Source organism: Haemaphysalis longicornis, unplaced genomic scaffold (assembly GCF_048455015.1).
Source record: "Haemaphysalis longicornis isolate Haplotype H1 unplaced genomic scaffold, Haemaphysalis longicornis Haplotype H1 scaffold_12, whole genome shotgun sequence".
In the NCBI taxonomy this organism is placed as follows: Eukaryota; Metazoa; Arthropoda; class Arachnida; order Ixodida; family Ixodidae; genus Haemaphysalis; species Haemaphysalis longicornis.
Window position 1 is genome coordinate 104,111,192 of NW_027526225.1, and position 20,871 is coordinate 104,132,062.

Genomic DNA, 20,871 nt, shown 5'->3' on the forward strand with positions numbered 1-20,871 from the left:
TTCAACAGGTGGAACCACCGGGGGTGTAGCTCAGTGGTAGAGCGTTCGCTTTGCATGTGAAAGGCCCCGGGTTCGATCCCCGGCACCTCCATGGTTCTTTTTTTTTGTAGAATACATTTTGCGCAACAACAATTTTCCAGGGATATTCGAAATGAGGGCGGAAATTCTCATGTGTCACAACTGCGAGAAAAACGCCACTTGCGATACACCGGCCGCCAACATTACTGGCGGAGAAGGATGCGAAAACGTTAGACTGCTCGGATTACAATTAGTACTTTCAAGTAGCAAAAAATTACAATAAGTGATTTAGCACTGGCCAATCCCCCCTTGTGGGTATGGGCCTAAATATTAAGGGCATCGTCATCCTCATCATTACTGTGGACCTCCTCGATTATCAGTCCCGGATCGTCCGCGGACTGCCCGAGACGCGCTCGGTCACCGCACTCTTCGATCCTAAAGCACCCATTTACCAATCACTAACTATCCTAACGCGCTCCCCTGCCACTGCGAGAAAGCCGGCCATTGCACTTGCGCTCACTCACCAACAATTGTTATTTGTGATTCGAAAACGGCCATTCGAAATTTTGCCCGCAAGCTCTCAAAATTCTTCTTCGAAATCCTCACCCTCCAACGCGGAGTTAATTTGGACTCCAGCCCATGCGGGCCTGGAAGGAAATGAAGCGGCTAACCTTGCAGCTCGAGAGCTAACCGTCCAAGCTAACCACGAGCCCAATCAGCCCGTGACAGCCTGTTAACTTTCCAGGAAATCACCTGCCACTACCGCCTCTTTCGCCAGCGCTACCCTCCACCCCACTGGTCGCTTTCTATCGCAGAAGAACGATACTGGCGCCTTATCCAAACAAAACCCTCCCTTGTCGCGCCAGACTACATGCAATTTATCCCTCAATATTTCCCTCTCCCCAATGCCCCGACTGCGGAGCCCCCAAACAGTCTCTCATATCATTTGGCAATGCCCCCACAACTCATTCCCTCTCATCTCTTCTGGGGAGTACTGGTAGGCGGCGTTACGCAGCTCGGTACCTCAAGTCCAGCAAGGACTCGCTCAACGAGCAGCTCAGGTCACCGGCACCATCCAAGCGCTGGTCACCACTCGTTGTTAGCCCAACTAGTGCCCAAGTAAAGTTTTTTCTCTCTCCCATATATGGGACTTCCACTCCGAACTGCCCGCGGACCGTCCAGAACTGGTAAATCGGGAATTCCGTGTATCGTCCTTTGGTAGGAGGTCTCCTTAGTCCAGGAGGCCATGGTTCGATAGCCTTGATCATTTGCGGCCAGGAGGGCCCTGTCCACCAGTCGTTGCTTGTCTCATGTGTCCTTCCACTGCCTCCGGGTGGGTATGGTCGGGGTTAGTGACGAGTGTCGGCACCCTTACACTGGGGCTCTTCGATTTACAGTCTCAGACTCACCGCGGATAGTCCGCGGGTAGTCCGAGGTTTCCCCGAAGCCATAGGGATACATGGGAAAATCGAATGCCGGACTGCTTCTCGGGGAGTCCGCGATGAGTCCGAGACTAAATCGAAGAGCCCCACTATTAGGTAGAGTGTTGGGAGCGAGGCATGTTGACAAGTCAGTGTGAAAGTAGTTGGGTAGATGGCATGGAGTAGTGTTCGGGGAGGGTAGGTGTTTGCAGCTGTCTGCGGGTAATTACGTCCTCTCGGGCCATCTTAGGCCAGCAACCCCCCCCCCCCCCCCAAAAAAAAAAAAAAAAAAAGAGGGGCGGGGGTTACGGAGACACTGAAACTACGAATGCCGCAGCAAGGCCGAAGCTACGTCGCGTACCGAGGCGGTTCCAGCTTGCACAAAGACGGAAACGAAAAACCACTGGGGATATCTCAATTTTAGCGCGAGCTGTAGTTTACTGCATGCTCGTGGCAGTTTTTTCATTTATAATCACTCACTGATTGAAATTGTTCTTTGACAGTTTGTTGCTGTAATCCTGGGATACTGACACAAAATTTTGAAGGCGAGATAACTTCGGAGACAGATTGGTGCGAACACATATACGTCATCTGCAAAATATCAGCGGCAAATGCAGCCTCAAATACACTTAAAATCAATTTAAAAGTGTGCGAAATGCAATCGAGCAGCCAGCGGAGGACCTCGCGCAACCGACCTTCACTGGATGTTGAGTAAATAAACAACATCCAAACACGTCACGAGTTCGTGCTGGCCGCTTCCGCACTGCCGCCGTTTCTCGCCAACGTGTTCAACAACAACAACGCCGGCTGCGGCGGATGTCGGAACTTCTGCTCTGGAGCAACGAACGATCCGATCGTTGGCGGAGGAGGCGCGGGGATTTCATTGGCTCATCGGGCAGCTGGCTGCGACCTAAGTTCTACAGTGATTCCAGGCACTTTACTTTTATTGCTTTTTACTACACTGGACGCGAAAACGCACCGGGGACACGAAAAGCGCACTGAGCGAGCCGCACGGTCGCTGCGCCAGCGACGGCCACGGCCGCGAAGTGGCGCAGGCCGGCGCAGGTAGCCCAACCGATAGCTTGTTACCGCTGCACGAAATGTGACTCAATTCCCGAACCAGGAAGCACATTCGAGAAAGGAGTTAATGATGCGATGGCGGATTGCATTAAAAATCGTCATCTGCACCGCTTACGAGAGCGGCAGTCGAATATCCACCGCACTGTAAAGCCTAACACATCTGTACGCGGACGTAGGCAGACCGGCCGGCTGCATCTAGCGCGCGTGAGCGTCGCGCGTCATTTTCTTGCAGCGGCAGCACTTTTCACTCGCTGTGCCTGCGCGTGGCCTCCGCGATTTGCTGCCGGCGGCGCGAACGGCGCGCCGCCGGTAGCCGATCGCGGAGGCCACGGCCTGCGTCACGTCCACGGTCGCTTTTAAAGGGACACTGAAGTGAATTTGTCAAGCTCCCGTTTTTGCTTGCACTGCGTAGACTGGCTCATATTAGCACACTTTTCATCGTTTATCCGGTTGACAAATCGGTAATTATTTTACAAAGCGCGAAAGAAGAAAAACTACCATGCGCGGTTTGCGGCTGCCGCACCAACTAAGGCTGTGACGTTGGGAGGAGGGGCGCCGTGATTGGACGATGCCCAAGGTTAGCAATCAAACAAGTTTCGGTTTCGGTTTCGGTTCTGTAAAACATAACCAATGGCGTTGTTGGATGGGCATTCTCAATATCTCAGTAATCATCGTACCGCGCTTCTGCCATGTTGTCGGCTGTAAAATGCACAAGATAAGCCTCCCAGGACGGCTTGTAGTCGTAGCATTCACTAGCCGAGACCTACGCAGTGCATGAACGCCCTCCGCGTACCCGCAGACGCCCAAATGTCATGCGCTTTTCCCCCATATTTGGAGCTTGCCTCCCTCATGCCTGTATCGTAAAAAGCGTGTTCGCACCAGGCCAAGGGTCTGTTCATTCTGGCCTGTGCCCACTGCCTGCAAGCAGTCGGTGCTTATGGCAACAGCACGCCAACGAGAACTCGCTAGCGCGCCAGTGCCAGCCTGCGCGCGTTTTGTGAACTAGTTCGTGTAGCCATGAATATTGCGGCCCAAAAAAAGGTGAACTCAATATAGAAAACATCGGCGGAAAACAAAAAAGTTAAGTTACAAAAAAAAAGCACGTACCCGCGGGGATTCGAACTCGTGACTTGCAAAACACTTGCGGTGACATACCTAGCACCCCAGACCGCTGAGCCACGAAGCGGGATTGGAAGGCCTTGCTAACATAGGGTTTATATTGTACAACCGGTTTACACTTTTATTTAGTTTTGGCATTTCAAGCAGCTTAGGAGACTATTTGTTGTACTGCGTTCGTGCAGTAAGCGTCGCCCGAGTTTCCACAGTAGCTCACGTCTAGCAATTGCATTTCGTAGACGGAAAAGCGTTCGCAGATGCGTAGTCGTGCTCCTGACCGCTGTGCTTGTTCGCCCAGCGCAAAAAAGTGCTTCCCGCGCCCTAGTTTTACGCTGTACGGTAAAAATATCAGTTGATTTTATTTCCTTAGTACCTATATTGACTTCGCTGACTCTTCTCCCGCCTTCAAGAGGCCTTATATTTTCCTACTGGCGTACCAGTCAGCGAAGCGTCGTTGTGCAGCGCTTGTGTGAAGCGGCCTTGACTTGGAGCTAGATACAGTGTACAAACAAACCAAGTAAAGAAAGGCACATTCTTCCATTCACAAACGTGTCCTGGCTTCGTTTCAACTAAGCGAACGAATTGCGACCAAGCAATTTTTTTTAACCTCCTTGATTGCGACGACCCGCCGGCGGCCGGCGGACGAAACGCTGGGCCGACTGACTCTGTCTGAAGGCCGGGGAGCCGTGTAGTAACGCAGCCAATTGCCAGCTCATCCCCTCCTGACGTCACACGAAAACGCCACAGAAAATGGGCGAGCGTAAAGAGAGGAGGACAGCATTTTCGAATTAGTTTTTCTACTAAATAAAATCGCGTAAACGCGCCTAGAGTGGTCGAAACATGGCCTGGGGACTCCGGACTACAATTTGCGCTAGTAATCCCGCAATGTTTACATATCACTTCAGTGTCCCTTTAAGTGCGAATGCACTTCTTAAGCGACCCTGAATCACGCGTCCACCGCCGTCCGTCCATCCGCACCACATACCCACTTAGGGCGATTGGCCAAGAAGAGTTTTTAAGTGCGAAAGCGACCCCACCACATACCCACTTAGGGCGATTGGCCAAGAAGAGTTCCTTCGCTACCCATTCGGCATATCTTCGTGATACTAACCACTTCCTACGGGAAATTAACAACATAAAAATCCCTGATGGCGCCTTCCTTGTAACTATAGATGTAACTTCTCTGTACACAAATATACCTCACCGAGCATGGGATTGAAGCCCTGGTTGAATCCTATAGCATACATCGGGATCACGAGGCGCCAAGCCCACAAGTCATTGAAACTTTGACCAGGCTAGTGTGGAATTAAATAGTTTTTAATTCCACAATCAGTATTATCTTAAGCGACCCTGAATCACGCGTCCACCGCCGTCCGTCCGTCCGCACTACATACCCACTTAGGGCGATTGGCCAAGAAGAGTTTTTAAGTGCGAAAGCGACCCCACCACATACCCACTTAGGGCGATTGGCCAAGAAGAGTTCCTTCGCATCACCCGTGCATTCGCACTTCCCCATGCTCCCCTTCGGGGAAATGCGGGTGAATTTTTTTTTAATTAGCGGCTGACGAGATCAGCTCGTAGGGGAATTCGCAGAAACTGCCAGTGACGCGGAATCGAGAGTACTACGGCAGCTCTGCTCCGTGATATCCGTCTGACGGTCACGTGGACAGCTTTGTTTATGCAAAATGCCACGTTTCGCGGCACCCGCTGAAACCGAATCTGGGACTGGCTGCATTAAAAACGCCTCTAATTAAACAACCGTCGCACGCTGCAACAAATGAGGTTTCCACACGCGATAAGTAGGTCTTGTATATTATTGCAACAAAAAAAAAACAAGGTGCGAAATTTTTTGTCAGTGCACCCTTAATAGGTCGTGCAAACAAAAAATTAGCCGCCGCGTATCTGCTCCTTTCGTTGCAAATGCCGTCAAAAGACGATAGTCTTTATCGGCTTTTGCGAAGTAAATGCCTCCCTTCGCTTTACCGCTCCCCTCTCATGTTGTTCCTCTTGCGTCGCGCTCCTCCCAAGGTAAAGACGCCAAATGTTTGCTTAAATCATTTAAATTTCCCGCGTTCCACTGCTCCAAACCGGGTGTCTCGATGCGAACGCTGCCGTACGGCGAAGACACGCGTTAATCGAGGCGCCCTACTTCAACGTTTATAGAACCGCGTTTCCCTACTCCACGTGCGTTGCAAGCAGAACGTGGAACCTATCTAGTGGAACCCTACGTAACTGTTGCCGGTTGATTTCTTAAAATGGCGCCAGAAGCTATGGTGGCGCGGGCGACAGCAGGCGACGGCGGAGTGAATTCTTTTTCTGCAGTTGATGAAGTATTTAATTTCGCAAAAGTCAAGCATGTTTGAATTTTTATAAAGGAACACTGCAAATATCACTTCTGTATTGATTTGTTGTCTCATATTTGCGTAATGTCTTGTTCTTCTTCAACAATGTTGACAAGTATGAACATTACACCGGACATAGACGGGTAGATTTAGCTGTGACTATATAAGACTATTGCGCAGGCATTGTTTTGCTTTGGCCGGGTGGCTGAATCGAGTCACAGACAGACGGACAGACATACAGACATACAGACAGACCAAAATTTCTGGGTTTAAGTAGCCCAAGAAAGACTATCGTCTTTAAAAGAAGGGAAGCAGATCCAGCCGAGTAGTTCAGGTAATGAGTACATGAAGGCCACAGCAGAGATCACTTCAGTCAGCGGAGTCAGGCTAGGGTGGAGGTTAGTATGTCAAGAGGAATTGGTCGAAAATAACTTTATTTAAAGGAGTACTGACACGAAAATTTTATGTTCCATTTTTATTGATTTAATCGATGCTTAATGGTCTGGCGAACCCGAAACAGCACTTTAAATACTTCAGCGCGCAATAATTAATTACATTGAACTGCCTGAAAACCGTTTGTTTCAATTTCCCGCGCTTTCAGCCCGAAAGGCGCACACGACAGAATCCCGGCATGACCTCACCACTTTGTGCGGATGTCAGAGTCCTTCATTGAAGGACTCTGCCAGTAGTATTAACTCTATGAGCTTAACGGCTGAGTTGCCTGAAAGCTATGCCTGAAAAAGTGATAGACCATAGCCTCCTAAGGCTAGAGCTACCATTGCGGCGGAAATTCGATGGCCGCTTTCAATGGAATTCCTAAAAATGGCGACTTATATTGCGATTCCCGGCTATATTATCGCTTCCTCCCCCGTGTGTGGAACTTTATTTTTGCCAACAGTGCCTTTCTGGGCAGCGGTTATACCTGTAGCTCTGGCTACATGCACCCGTTTGTGAATGCGCCAGCGCCCAGTCGCCACTCGCGTGGCCGCGCGCGTGAAGCGACGTCACTAATTTCTGACGAGCTCTGGGCGCGTCACTTCTTTTGGCTACCCAGGGATGATGTCAAGCTGATGTCCCTTCCGTGGGCAGGATAAATGAGATCCGATTAAAGTATGTTCTTCGCGTCGCAGGCCGCTCATATTTCAGCCATGGTATTCTGTTCAGTAAAGGAAGCGAACTGCGCAAAAATATTGACGCCAAAAATTGGTGTCAGTACTTAAACTTTAAAAGAAAAAAGAGGAAATCCGTGCTAGTTTGTTGGTAATCACATTTCAAAGAACGCGGAAGAACGAGGGAAAGAAGGGAACTACGCAGAACTATATATGCTCGTCCAGTGTAGTCTCTTCTTTGTATCGTCCTTTCGCGCTGTATGAAATATGATCTTGTCAGATGAAGACCAAGTACGACATGGGTGGAGTACATGTTAACCGACTAAAAGGGACCCTGCAGCTGCACGTCTTTAACTGTTTTCAAAATCCTAAATGCTTCCAGAACGTAGTTAGTAAACACATCCAGTACTTTGAATAGGAGGTCACAAATTACCTCAGCCAAAAATTACTGCTATTGTCTATCAGATAACTGAGAACTTGCTCAAGAAAATTCTCTTTCCCGCTAATGGCGCTGTTCGAGCGCTCAAATTACGTAATTACGGCGGTGTAGCGGAAGCTTTCTTTCAGTTGCAGCAATTAACGCATTCGATAGCTACTGACGAAGAGCCACAAAAGCAAAGCAGAAAGTATTAGCAGAGTCCGTCAATGCTTTTGACGGACTCTGGTATTAGCCAGCTTTCTTTCTGTTACGGCAATAAACACATTCGATAGCCACTTAAAAAAACAACAAAAGCAAAGCAAAAACGGAAGGCGGATCTGCTGCGACGAGCAAATCACGCAGTTACGCTTGGTGCTGGCCGTAACTATAGCTTTCACAGTATGCTCCAGACGCGAAGAGAAGAATAGCAGCGTTTATCGGAAGTGTTGCAGAGTCCGTTGAAATTATTGAGAGAGAGAGAGAATCAACTTTTATTGAGCCCAATGAGGTATTGGCTAGTGCACGCAGGCACCGGATGGGGTGGAACCCTCTTCTCGGGTCCCATATGCGTCTAGCAGCTCCTGGCCCCTGGCTGCCAGCGCGAGCTGGATCGTCAGGTCGGGGCTAGACAACAAGGTCTCCCATCGCTCTCGGGGGTCGGGTGTGGGAATAGGGGTGGGGGGCGGGCGGATCTTACGAGACTCGCACTCGGCTAGGACGTGTGCCAGAGTGCCTTGTCTCTCCTTGCAGAACGGGCAAGTACTCTCGTACCTGACAGGGTACATCTTGTTTAGAAGTGTGGGATGCGCTGGCGACCCCGCCTGTATTCTTCGGATTACGGTCTGCTGTTTTCGGCTCAATTGTGGGTGAGGCCTGGGAAATCTGCACCTACGCTCTCTGTACATTTCAGTTATTTCTCTATAGCTCGTGACGGGGCGCAGCTGCGCCGGCTCGTCCTCGGCCCGGACGGATAACTCTCGGGCGTGGTGGTCGGCCAGTTCGTTTCCTTCCACCTTCGAGTGAGCCGGCACCCACACGAGCTCTAAGGCTCGCCTCGGGGGCCTTCGCTTGGACAATATCGCATGTGCCGCGGGGGACACCCTCCCTTTTCGGAAGCTGGCGTACGCCTTCTTAGAGTCCGTTACTATAGTGCCGGCCCTCGGATGTGTTAGCGCGAGGGCCACGGCAACTTCCTCTGCTTCGATCGATTGGGTCGTGCGGACCGATGCGCAGGTCACCAGGGTGTCTATGGTGGTGACCGCCGCCGTAGCCTTGGTTCCGTACTTGGGAAGCGCCGCGTCCGCGTAGAGGACGTCGGGGTCCTCTTCGAGCTGGCGGGACAGCGCCCTGGCCCTTGCGGATCGCCTCCCTTCGTTTTTCCCGGGCTGCTTGTTCCTGGGAAGGGGCTTGGTCTTTACGACGTCCCTCCACTCGGTAGGTAATGTCTCGGTGTCTGGTTGTGGTTCGATGCTCCATCCCACCTTGCGCAAGACGGCCCGTCCGTGTTCGGTCTGACTTAGTCGGATCCTTTGGTTAGAGAGGTGGGCCTCCACCATTTCGTCTACCGTGTTGTGCCTACCCATGCCCAGAAGTTTCTGCGTGGACGAATGCACGGGCACTCCCAGGGCGAGTTTGGTCGCCTTTCTGACCACCGTGTCCAGGGCCTCACGGTCCGCCCTCGTCAGCTGGAGGTACGGGGCAGAGTAAGTGATGCGGGACACGATGAACGCCTGCACCAATTTCAGGGCGTCGTCTTCCTTGATTCCTCGGTTCCTGTTGGTGACTCTTCTGATCATGCTCGAGATCTGCTCGGAGACGGTCTTGATCTTGTGTGTGGCCGCGGTGGCCTTGCCGTCGTCGCGCAGCAACAGGCCCAGGATGCGGACCTGCTGTGTGGGCTCGATCTTCGTGCCGTTAATCGTGACGATTACGTTCGGTGGCGGTTCCTTCTTGGGCCTACCTGGCTGCACCATCAACAGCTCCGACTTCTGCGGGGCACAGCTCAGCCCGCAGGTCGTGGCGTACTCATGGACGGTGGTCGCCGCCCTCTGCAGGGTTTCTTCCACCCAGGCTTCGGAACCCGCTCGGGACGTCCACACCGTAATGTCGTCGGCGTAGAATGCGTGGTCCACGCCTTCGATCTCTTGGAGTAACCTAGGCAGGGGCAGGAGGGCCAGGTTGAAGAGCAGCGGAGACAATACCGACCCTTGCGGAGTGCCCCTGTCTCCGAGCTCGATCGGGTCGGACCGTTCCTCTCCTATCCTTATGGTCGCCGTACGCTTGGTCAGAAAGTTCTGGACGTAGCCGTACGTCCTGCGGCCGCAGCCCGTCTTGCGGAGGTTCTCGAGCACGCTTCCGTGGGACACGTTGTCGAAGGCCCCCTTGAGGTCCAACGCAAGTATCCCGCGGGGCGAGTGTCTTGTGGCCTTCTTGAACACCAGTTCGTTTAGCTGGAGGAGGACGTCTTGGGTGCACAGGTGCTGGCGGAACCCGTACATAGTAGCCGGCATCTGGTTCGTCTCGTCCAGGAACCCTTGGAGTCTTCGGAGAACCATGCGTTCCACGACCTTGCCCACGCAAGACGTGAGCGAGATCGGGCGCATGTTCTCGATTGTCAGCGGTTTGCCCGGCTTGGGAATAAATCTCACTTCTGCTTCCTTCCATTCCGCGGGTAGGTCCGAGCGTTCCCAGGCCAGGTTGATGTGGTCCAGGAGCTCGGCCGTCGCCGCGTCGCTCATGTTGTTCAGGAGTCGGTAGGTAATGGCGTCCGTGCCGGGCGCGCTCTTTTTGTTACTCTCGTCGATGGCCGTCAGTAGTTCTGTGGTGGTAAAGGGCTCGTCCAGCTCCGGATTTTCGGGTCCCCCGTATTCCTCCGGCAGCGGGAACTGCCCGCGCTCCGTCTTAAGATACTTCGCCGTCAGGTCTTCGATGAGCCTCTTGCCGTCCCCGCCGTAGGCGTTGAGTACCTTGGTGAGGTTTCGGTTCGTGGCCGCCCTACCATTTAGCGGGTCGACCAAGTGACGCAGGAGGCACCAGGTCTTGCGCGCGGACAGCATGCCCTGCAGGCCGTCGCACGTGCTCATCCAGTTCTCCCGGCAGAGCTTGGCAGCGTACTCGGAGATTTGCTTGTTCAGCGAGGCTATGCGCTTGGGCAGCTTTGTGTTCCTTCTCTGCCGTTTCCACCTCCGAGTCAGCGAGTGTCGAGCCGCCCACATGTGCGCGAGCTTGGCGTCGACGAACGGTGTCTTTGCTGTCGTGGCGACGGTCTCCGTGAACTTATCGAGCGCGGCCTTCTGTTCTCTTGCCCACTCCGCGTACGGTCTTCCACTACTCTCCTCGGCTTCGGCGGAAGATTCGGCCGCTTCTGCCCCGCACTTGCGCATGCGGTCCCAGTCGGTGATCCTCGCCGTGCCGATTTCCGCTCTGAACTTGGGTCCTCTGATCGTCACGCTCAGGATGTTGTGGTCGGATCCCAGGCTGACGTCCTCGTTGCGCCAGGTCGCGTCGAGAGTCCCCGCGAGCCACGAGAGGTCCGGGACGGTGTCCCGGTTTGTGCCGGTTCCCCTTCGGGTCGCTACCCCAGGCTCGTTGAGGAGCGCCAGTTCCAGGTCTTCCATCGTCTTCGCGAGGGCCTTGCCCCGCTTGGATTGAAACTTGTAACCCCATGTGGTGTGCGGGGCGTTGAAGTCTCCGAGGACCAGGAACGGCCTGTTCCCCGCCAGCTGCTTCGCCTGCCCGACCGTCTCGTCGAAATCGAGGTCCCTGCGTGACGGCCTGCAGTAGGCGCTCATCACGAACAGGTTCCCTCCGCTACCTATGGTTCTCGTGTGTATCTCGACCAGGGTGTGTTCGCAGCCCTTCTGGGCCGTGAGGTGCTGGGTGGCCGCCACGTTGCTGCGTACCAGGACCGCCGTCCCTTCTTCCGATGGGTCCGTGTAAGTCACGTATCCCGGAATTCTGGGTCGGCCGCGGGTCTCTTGGAGCGCGATCACGTCCGGCTTCTGGTCGAGGCTCTCGATGTGTAATTGAAGTTCTGCCGATTTGTTCTTGATTCCCCTGCAGTTCCATTGGTAAAAGATCGTGGTCTCCCCCCCACGGTTGCGTCTATTGTTGTTCCTCTTCATCGTCGTCCGAGGTCACCTGGTCGCGCCTACTTGCGACCGCCCCCTTGATTTTACTGGTACTCGCGCGCTCCCTTCTCTTCCCAGAGAGGTCCGTGTACCGCATTTTTGCTTCCAAGGACGAGGTCTTGGCGGCTTGTTGGTCCAGCTTGGTGGATAAGTCCTCCATCCTGCTCTCAATCTCGACCATTTCATGCTTCAGGCTTCCCACTTTGGACCCTAGGAGCTCCAGCTTCGTTTGCATGTCGTTCTGCTGTTGGGTTAGTTGGTTAACGGCCGCGAGGACCGCCGCCAGGCCATCCTGTAGCTGTTGCATCTGACTTGGCTCTAGCGACGCCCCCTCCGGCTTCGAGGTCTCGGCGTCCATTTTTTCGTGACGGGGCGACAACGACGTTGACGGTTCCGCCTCCCGATCGGGTAAAGGTGCGGGGTCCCGCCGTGGCACCTTGCGTTTCGTGTTGGCGTCCCCGGACGCTTCGTTTGATATAACTGCCCCAGCGAGCCTTCCGCTAGCTAGGGCATCCATTTTCTCCATTAACGCCCTGATCTGCAGGTGCTGTTGGTGGATTTGAGCGTTCTGCTTTTCGATTAGCTTTTTCAGATCCGCGCATTCGCTACATTCAGCGGTTGGAACGCTTTGGTTAGAGGGAGGAGGAGGGGAGGAAGGGGGACTGAGAGGAGGGAACTCCTTCTCACATGCGAGAGCGACGGAAGACCTGTCGGTCCAGCCCACCTGTTTTTCGGCGTTCCTCCGTCGAAGGGACCCGGCCCGGGACTTGGACCTCGATCTCGAACGGGACCCGCGTCTCCGGCTGCTGCTCCGGCCACCCTTGGCACCGCCCGACGTTGGTGCACGGCGGCGACCCGAGGGGCCGCCCGATGGAGTCCGGCCCGTGCCCCTTGGTCCGCGGGACGTGGAGCGTCGTCGGCTCTGGTGGCCCCCATTGCGGGCCGGTGTTGCCGATCGGCAGCGAGGGCTGTTGCTGCGTTGGGGTCGCCCTGTAGGACCACTGCGTTCTTGACTTTTTTCGGCTTCGGCCCGTCGGCGTTCCCAGCGCCGGCGCCGAACCACGTAGGGTGTCTTGAAACGGGCTTTGCAGGCCCGATCTGCGGTGAGGTGGTTGCCCCCGCAGAGACCGCACTTTGGGTTGCAGGTGTGTTTAGAGTCCGGGTTGGCGACGCCGCACCCCCGGCAGATTCTGTTTTGGGGATTGGGGCACACATCCATCCGATGACCGACGCGGCCGCACTGGTAACAGATGTCAATCTGTTTGCGGTACAGCGAGCACTCGACCAGGAGGTTCCCATACCGGACGTAGTTGGGGACCTTGGGCCCCGCGAAGGCGATGACGACGGATGTGGTCTTGCCTATCCGGCTCGCCTGGAGTGCCGACGGGTTGTGCTCGTGGACCACGAGTTCTTGGATTTCTCGGGCGGTGTCCGTCAGCGGAACGCCCCGTATCACTCCCTTGACCGTACCGTTAGGCGCCGACTCGTAAGCGCTCACATCGTGGGACGTCCCGTCGATGACGATGCGTTCCACCAGGGCGTACTTGTCGGCGTTCTCTCTCTTTGGCGTGCTTACGATGACGATGTTCTGTTGGCGATTCGGGCATACCACGTCATCCTTTGCCGCGACCCCGCCGACTTGCGCCGCCGCGGTGATGGCTCGACTGATCTCCACGCGGGACACCTCGCAGACTTGGAGGCCACCCCGGGGTCTCATGACGATCTTTATGTCATCGCGAGGGAGGTCCGGCATGCGGGCGGCCCGCAGCAGCCTCCCCTTGTTCAAACTTCCCGCCTTGTGGTGACGTGGGTCTCCGCCGCTAGCGCCTCCTGGAGCGCCGCTATCTTGGGTTCCACGTCGACCGTCGCCGTTGGCGGGTCCGCCGCCATCTTGGCATTCTTGGTGAGGTAGCGTTAGGCTTAGCCTGCCGTTCTTTTTCTGCTTGAGCTTTTCACCGGCGGTTTTCCACCCCAGCGCTTTCGAGACTTGTTCTGGTAAAATCTCTTCGCCTTCAACTTCGACTCTCATGGCGGTCGCCATTTTAGGTCAACGGCCGCTTAGCTGATGAGCGACGGCGTCGTTTAACACAAGCAATTAGCCGCGAGACGTCGCGGCACGGTCCCAGGCCTAGCGACTACCGCGGCCGAGGCCGGGTGTTCATTAGGCTTAACGACGGGTGCCTATGGAGGATCCACAAAAGGGGCTCAAATTGTTGGAGAAATGGTCCCCTACCTCGGATTCCGGTGTTCCGATGGTCCTTGAGACTTCAGAAAGTCGTACGATGCATTTTCGGCGGGGTACGAGTTGATAAGCCGACGCAATTAGCACAAAAAGACGAGCCGATGCGAAGCACGCCCGCACAACTCGGCAGCCGGTGGCGCCCCCCCTGAAATTATTGAATTGGTTAGCCGTTTCGTCAAGCCTCATAAGCCTTGGGCTATTCGCCGGATTAAAAAATCCCAGGCCATCTCCACTAACGTGAAACCTGGGGAGGGAGGAAGCATGGAGTGTATAAGTGTATTCTTGGCGCCTTGGCGTTTTTGCCAACGTAAGTGAAACCGTTGGGGAGTAGAGGTATACAGCTTTGCTGTAAAAGCCTCTTGTCTTTGAAGCCCGAAGCTCTATCGCGAGGCGTAAACGAGTGTCCCGGTGTTTTTTTTTTTTTTTTTTTTTGCAAAACGCGTTACGTTCTAGCGCGAGGCGTAAAAGAGTTTCCCGGTGTTTTAGTACCGTGACTACATGAAACGACGATACGACGACGATTACGACGACGACGACGGCAGGAGACACCAGCAGCACCGCCCTAAAGAGGCTTTGCCCCTAAACAGCGACTCACGGCTGGAGCAGGCTGTATACGTGCAGGGTTTCCACCTGTTTATGAACCCTTTTCCAATATGACACCTACAAAACGCGTGTATTTAAAAAAATGGTTGAGGCGCTAACACTTCTGCGAATGCTCCACTTCATGTTCATACGGAGCCAAACTCGCTGCCAGGACGACTTTTCCTTATCATTAAAGGAGCACTGACACGGAACTTTTGTTACATTTTTATCGCTTTTATCGATGCTTAATGGTCTGGCGAACCGGAAACAGCACTTCAAATACTTCAGCGCGCGATAGAAAATCGTTTGTTTCAAATTCCCGCGCTTCCATCCCGAACGGCGCATATGACAGAATCCCGGCCTGACCTCACCGCTTTGTGCGGACGTCACCGGCGCCCCGCTTGAGAGGGTGTTGCGCCCGCTCGCCGCTCGTGGGGCCGCGCGCGTGAAGTGACGTCACGAGTTTTTGACAAGCGCTGTCGCGTCACTTATTTTTCCTCTCCTGGAGTGATGTCACGTTGATGTCCATTTGCTGAGTGCCGCTCCGCGCGCTGCTCCGTCGGCGCGATAAATGAGATCCAATTGAACTATGTTCTTCGCGTCGCAGGCCGCTCATATTTCAGCCAGGGTATTCTGTTGAGTGAAGGAAGCGAACTGTGCAATAATATTAACGCCTAAAATTGGTGTCAGTGCTCCTTTAAAGGTATCCCTCCTCCTCCCTCCTCTTCTACGCATCAACGGAGCTGAAAGATTAGTTATCAACTGGTTCAAGAACAAGCGTTACGAAGCTACGTACTTCGGCTTGTATGGAGTTTGTTTAATGATTGTGCGGCAGTGGCGTGTCCAAGAGGCACAAGTACGAATACCTCTCCCAACGGCGTCTGAACATACAGCACTGGAAGAAAGGGGTTACTGTGTGTGCTCTCTCCTTTCTAAGCACAAATTCACGTACTCTTTTCCCCCTCCCCACAATCCGCCGCTGCTTTTGTCTGGTTCGCCTGGCATGTTCCTGTGGGACAGACTTGTTCACCATTGTTTGAGCACACATCTGTCGCAGCCAAACAATCCATCAGTCCTCCAACAAGCTGGTGGGCGAGCGTTCAACGGTTAAATCAATCAAATAAACGAACATTATTGAGCTTCTCCGCTGCGCGCAACTTGCGTCGACGCGTACGAGGGGTCCTGCACGTCCGATTGGGTGCTTGAAAATTGGTACAAAAACGCTGATTATACTGAGAGCAAGACACCTGCTGAAGGGAGTACAAGTATTAGTGGCTTAGTGATGTCCTTCGGCTTCTTTAATAACGTTTTACAGGCAGCGAAAAATTTTGCCTCGCCTGTCGTGAACAATTCGGTGTCGCAGTTTCTTTTCTCCGCTCCAAACAGAGCACTTGATTCAGCGAAGACTCTGAGTGCCCCGATTGCAGGAACAATTAAAGGTCAGTTCCTATTTGTCGTTTTTATTTCTTCGTTTGAACTCAATCATGCTAGTATTGGTAAATGTGTTAAGATTATGTTTTATTCAAATATCCACCACCAGACGCAGTCTGGAACACCCCCAAAAGTGTTATGAACACAGTGAAACACGCAACCTCATTTCTAACGGAAAACATTACAAGCAAGTTTCTCCCAGCTTAGTACTTTCGAGTTTAAACATGCACTGCTAGTTTTTAAGAAATACGCGCTGACAGGACTTTGTATTTTATGTAGGTTTGCCAACTGCCGTTCTGAATGTCGCCAAAAATGCAACCTCAGGGCTCACTGACACAATTGCCGGTAAGAGTTATCATTAAGTTAGCAGTTTCTACATACGAAGTAAATTCCGGAATAAGCGCTTCGCCTTTTCAGGTACTCCCAAAGCACTTACGCAAGCTCCGAGATTGATGCTCGACACGGCGAGAAATGCAAGCTCATTACTCTGGCATGCCATTCCAAGCAAGTGCTGGCGATCTTACTCTCATTTTTCAGAATTCCCTAACGCTCACCGCTGTTTTGTAAAAAAAATGTTCCAACAGGCTCTTGTATTATATTTAGGTACGCCAACCACCGGACAGAATTTTGAAAAAAACCCGAACCCTAACACAGTTTCAGGTAAGAGCTTTCTTTTAGTTTGCAGCCCTTACGCAATTAGTGGTGGAATAAACACTTCTCTCTTTTCAGGCACTTCCTCAGCACTTGGAAAAGCTCCGGAATTAATGCTCAACACAGCAAAAAATGCGACCAACTTTGCCAAGATTAGCATACCAAGCAAGTGCCGGCAAGCTTATTTTTATGTTCCATTGGTGTTTAGCATTCACCTCTAGTTTTTTTAAATATTCTGACCAGCCCTTGTATTCTATTAGGTGTGCCAAATGCCGTCCAGAATTTCGCCAAAATCGACAACCCAATGTTGTGGCACGCAATTTCAGGTAGTATTTATCCTTAAGTCTGCAGTTTCTATGTATGCAATAAGTGCTGAAGTAGACGATTCCATCTTTTCAGCCACTTCATCAGCACTTGGAAAAGCTCCGGGATTAATACTCAACACAGCAAGAAATGCGACCAACTTTGTCAAGAGTAGCATACCAAGCAAGTGCCGGCAAGCTTATTTTTATCTTCCACTGGTCCTTAGCATACACCTCTAGTTTTTAGGAATATATTCTGACCAGCCCTTGTATTCTATTAGGTGTGACAACTGTCGCGAAGAATTTCACCAAAAGCGACAACCCAATGTTGTGGCACGCAATTTCAGGTAACACTTATCCTTCAGTCTGCATCACCTGCGCATGCAATAAGTACTGAAATAAACAATTCCGTCTTTTCAGACACTTCCTCAACACTTGGTCAGGCTCCGGCATTATTGCTCAACACAGCAAGAAATGCAACAACATATGTCAGAAATACCATTTCGAGCAAGTGTCTCCGAGCATATGCTTTCTTGTTTCACACTTCCTCAACATCCCCCCCCCCCCCCCAGTTTGTGACCAGCGTGTTCTGACAGACACTTGTATTCTACCCAGGTGTTCCAAATACGGTGCAGAATTTCGTAAAGAACGCGAACGCCATATCCACGAACGCAATTCCAGGTAAGAGTTATCCTTTAGGGTGCAGCCTCAACAATATGCAGTTAGTGCTGGAATATGTGCTGGTGTCTTTTACTTACTTCCTCAACACTTGGGCAAGCTTCAGAATTATGGGTCAACACAGCAAGAAGTGTTACCCCATTTATCGAGAATACCATTCTAAGCAAGTGTCTCTGAGCATACTTTCATGTTTCTTAGTTCCTTAACTGAAACCACCGGTTCTGTTACCAAAGTGTTCTGATGGCTCCGTGTATTCTACTTAGGTGTTCCAAATACCGTACAGAATTTCGTAAAAAACGCGAACCAGATTTTTACGAATGCAGTTTCAGATAATTAGTTGTTTTTGTGCAGCTTTGACATGACTAAAGTGGTAAGTGCTGGAATAAGTACTTAAGCCATTTTAGGTACTTCTTCGGCGCTTTGGAAAGCTCCTAAATTACTGTTCAGAACACCAAGAAACGCAGCTACAAATGTCAGAAATACCACCCCAAGCAAGTTTCTCCCAGCATACTTTCTTGTTTAGTGGTTCCTTAACAGCCCCAACAGGTTTGTGACCAGAGTGTTCTGACACGCCCGTGTATTCTATTTAGGTGTCCCAAGTACCGTGCAGAACTTTGTAAAAAACGGTAGTCCAATGTTCTCAAATGCAATTGCTGGTAAGTTATCATTTACTTTTCATCTTCCACATGTATGCATTAAATGCTGAAATAAGTACTTATGTCTTTTTAGGCACTACGTCAACGGTTGGACAAGCTCCGGCATTATTGTTCAATGCAGCAAGAAATGCAACTACATATGTCAGAAATACTGTTCCAAGCAAGTGTCTCCGAGCATACTTTCATTTTCATAGTTCCTTAACAGCCCCCAGAAATTTGTAACAAGACCTTTCTGACAGTCCGTTGTATTCTGTTTAGGTTTTCCAAGTACCGTGAAGAATATCGTAAAAAATGCGAACCCAACGTTCACGGACAGAATTTCAAGTAAGAGTTATCCTTTAGCGTGCAGTTTCTACATATACGCAGTAAGTACTGGAATAAGTACTTGCGTCCCTTACATTTAAGGTACTTCCTCAACACTTGGCCAAGATCCCACAGTTTTGTTCAACGCAGCAAGAAATGCAACTTCGTATGTCACGAATTCCCTTCCAGGTAAGTGCCCCGAGCTTACTCTCAAGTTTCCTAATTCCTTAACGCCCATCAGCAATTTCTGGACAAAATTTGTTCTAACAATTTGTTCTTGTATTCTATTTAGATGTGCCACCAGCCGTGCTGAATTTCTCGAAAAACACGAATGAACAGTTGACGAACCCAATTGCAGGTAAGAGCCGTCCTTAAGTCTCCAGCTTCCCGTTGTTACAATTGCTGGAATAAGTACTTCCGTCCTTTCAGGAGCTTCTTCAAGACTCTGGCAAGCTCCAAAATTGTTGTTGAACGCAGCAAGAAATGCAAATTCCTATGTCACAAATACCATCCCAAGCAAGTGTCACCGAAACTTTCCTGTTTCAATGCCCACCAGAAATTTGTAACTGGAATGTATTCTTGAATGTATTCTTGTAACATTCGCTTGTATTCTTGGTAGGTGTGCCAAGCACCGTGAAGAATTTTGTGAAAAACGCGAACCCAATGTTCGCCAACACAATTGCAGGTAAGGGTTATACTTTAGTGTGCCGCTTCTACATGTACACAGTAAGGGCTGGAATACACTTGGTCATGCCTCGAAATTGTTGTTTAACACATCAATAAATGCAGCTACAAATGTCAGAACTACCATTCCAAGAAAACTTCTCCGAGCTTACTTTCCTGTTTCATAGTGTCTTAACGCCCTCCCCCCCCCCCCCCCGCAATCTGTAACAAGAATGATCAGACAGACCCTTGTATTCTTCGTAGGTGTGCCAAGTACTTTGAAGAATTTTATTACAAGCGCGAACACAATCGCAGGTAAGAGTAATCCTCTAGTGTGTAGCTTCTTCATGCATGCAGAATGTGCTGAAATAAAAAGAAGCTACTTGCGTCCCCTAAGGTAATTACTCAAAATTTGGGCAAGCTCCTAAATTATTGTTCAGCACAGCAAGAAATGTCACTTCATATGTCGCTAACACCGTTACAAGCAAGTGTCTTCGAGTTTGATTTCGTGTTTCATAGTCCTTTAAACCCCACCAGCAGTTTGTAACAAGAATGTTCTGACAGGCTCTTGTGTTCTACTTAGGTGTTAAAAGTACCGTGACGAATTTTGTGGACAACGGAAACCCAGTGTCCACGAACGCAACTGCAGGTAAGAGCTATCCTCTAGTGTACAGCTTTTGCATGCATGCAACAAGTGCTAGAATAAGAAAAAGTACTTGCGTCCCCTAAGGTGCTTCCTCAAAGCTTGAGCAAGCTCCAAAATTATCGGTCAACACAGCAAGAACTGCAACCTCATTTTTCAAGAATTCCATTCCAAGCAAGTGTCTCCAAGCTTACTTCCCTGTTTCATAGGCTCTGAACGTCCACCAGCAATTTGTAACAGCAATTTGTAACTAGAGGGTTCTGCAGGCTCTTGTATTCTATTTAGGTGTTCCAAGTACCGTGCAAAATATCGTAAAAAACGTGAACCCATTGTTTACAAACAAAATTTCAGGTAAGAATTATCATTTAGTGTGCATCTTCTACATGTATTCAATGAATGATGGAATAAGCACTCTAGTCGTCTGAGGTACTCCTTCAACACTTGGGCAAGCTCTGAGATTATTGTTCAGCAGGGGTAGAAAGACAGCCTCATTTCTGAAGAATACCATTCCAAGCAAATGTCTCTGAGTTCCTTAACACCCACCACAAGTTTGTAAGAAGTATGTATTGACAGTCCCTTTATTGTACTCAATTTAGGTGTTCTAAGTACCGTGCAGAATTTCACTATTCAAGGGCGCAATGCAGCGAGTTTGTGACTTGCTGCAATAGGCACTTTTGACTTTTCAGGTGCTCCATTAAAACTTGTACAAGCTCCCAAACTAGTGTTCGATACAGCAAGAAATGCAACCTCGTTTCTCACCAATAGCATTGCAAGTGAGTATCTATAACCTTACTTTCATGTTTCACAGTTCCTTAACACCAATTTGCAGTTTATAAAAAAGCATGCTTTGAAAGGCCCTTGTATTCTATTTAGGTGCGCCAGTTACGGTGCTGCATGTTGCGAAGAACGCATCCTCAGTACTCAAGGGTACAATTGCGGGTGAGAGTTATGCCTTCTGAGTTTCTATATGTACGTAGTAATTGCTGCAATCTGCTCTGCCGTCTTTTCAGCCACCCCATCCGCTATTGCGCGAGCTCCAACATTGGTGATCGAAACTGCAAGGAATGCAACTTCGCTTCTCACAGA

The 20,871-nt window shown here is 51.0% G+C and overlaps 1 non-coding gene across 1 annotated transcript; it reads left to right on the forward strand.

Annotated features, from left to right (window-relative positions):
- Nucleotides 1–19: 19 nt before the first annotated feature.
- On the forward strand, nt 20–91 carry Trnaa-ugc (transfer RNA alanine (anticodon UGC)). The gene has a single exon. It is a non-coding gene; the product is annotated as a tRNA-Ala (tRNA).
- Nucleotides 92–20,871: the final 20,780 nt, after the last annotated feature.